Here is a 1,493-nt window from a genome sequence, read left to right on the forward strand (position 1 = left end):
AACGGTGTCGCAGGCAACTGTGGTGCGCCACGGGCCAGAGATGACAGGGGTGATCTACGTCTGCGTAGATGTGTACCGAAGAATAGACGCGCAACTGTTGAACAACAGAGCACCCAGATGAATCAAGGGGCCATGACACTGGACTCAGCAAGGCTCCACGTTCCTGTCGATACCGTGCACAACCTAACTGACTCTGCAAATGCTGCGAAAGATGTTTATTCGGCTATTGACAGGTGGTCACATTAATGTTACTGGGTACTGTACATTCAAAGATCAAAAACTTTTGTTTTCCAGAAATGTTTTAAAGCTTTCCTAGCCCTTACTCCTCCCTCACAGGCCGTGAAGGCCCAAAGGTACCGACAGGGCGCCGTGTCCTCGTCAGCCCACAGGCGTCACTGGATGCGGATATGGAGGGGCATGTGGTCAGCACGCCGCTCTCCCGGCCGTATGTCAGTTTCCGAGACCGGAGCCGCTACTTCTCAATCAAGTAGCTCCTCAGTTAGCCTGACAAGGGCTGAGTGCACCCCGCTGGCCAACAGCGCTCGGCAGACCGGATGGTCACCCATCCAAGTGCTAGCCCAGCCCGACAGCGTTTAACTTGGGTGATCTCACGGGAACCGGTGTTACCACTACGGCAAGGCCGTTGGCATTCCTTGCTCCTGACACTCTACAATTTATATACTCTGTACTTCGGCCATCGTTAGGTATTCCGCTACGCAGGTAAGAAAATTCATCTACCACTTTCAGTGTTTTATTTCTTAATCTAATTCGCTTAGAATTGTCTAATTTAATTTGGCTTCTTTATTTTTATTTTTTATTTATTTATTTTATATTCATCTCATAACACTATCCATTCGGTTCAACCGGTCGTTCATGTCCTTTGCTGTCTCTGAGGGAATTACAGTGTCTTCGGGAAATTTCAAAGTTTTAATTTTTTCCCTTTGAACTCTAATTCCCTTCCCAAATACTACGCTCATATTAGGAAATATTGCTGTGTTGCTGTGGCATTCGTAAGGAAGGTAACTGCTAAGCTGAGATTTTCACTTTGCAGCGGAGTGTGCGCTGATATGAAACTTCCTGGCAGATTAAAACTGTGTGCCGGACCGAGACTCGAACTCGGGTCCTTTGCCTTTCGCGGGCAAGTGCCCTACCATCTGAGCTACCCAATCACGACTCACGCCCCGTCCTCACACCTTTACTTCTGCCGGTACCTCGTCTCCCACCTTCCAAACTTAACAGAAGCTCCTCTCGCAGGACAGGTGTGAGGACGGGGCGTGAGTCGTGCTTGGGTAGCTCAGATGGTAGAGCACTTGCCCGCGAAAGGCAAAGGTCCCGAGTTCGAGTCTCGGTCCGGCACACAGTTTTAATCTGCCAGGAAGTTTCAACTACTAAGCTATTTACCTACAGTCATATGTTGTTGTTGGCGTACTTCAAACAGTCCCTAATGTATTTAATTATATTCATTAAGAAGAATCAGTTTTGAACAACGAAAA

The 1,493-nt window shown here is 48.0% G+C and overlaps 1 pseudogene; it reads right to left on the minus strand.

Moving 5' to 3' along the window:
- Positions 1-530: 530 nt before the first annotated feature.
- LOC126089802 (5S ribosomal RNA) lies at positions 531-648 on the minus strand (annotated as a pseudogene).
- Between the last annotated feature and the right edge of the window lie 845 nt (positions 649-1,493).

Source organism: Schistocerca cancellata, chromosome 6 (assembly GCF_023864275.1).
Source record: "Schistocerca cancellata isolate TAMUIC-IGC-003103 chromosome 6, iqSchCanc2.1, whole genome shotgun sequence".
NCBI lineage: Eukaryota > Metazoa > Arthropoda > Insecta > Orthoptera > Acrididae > Schistocerca > Schistocerca cancellata.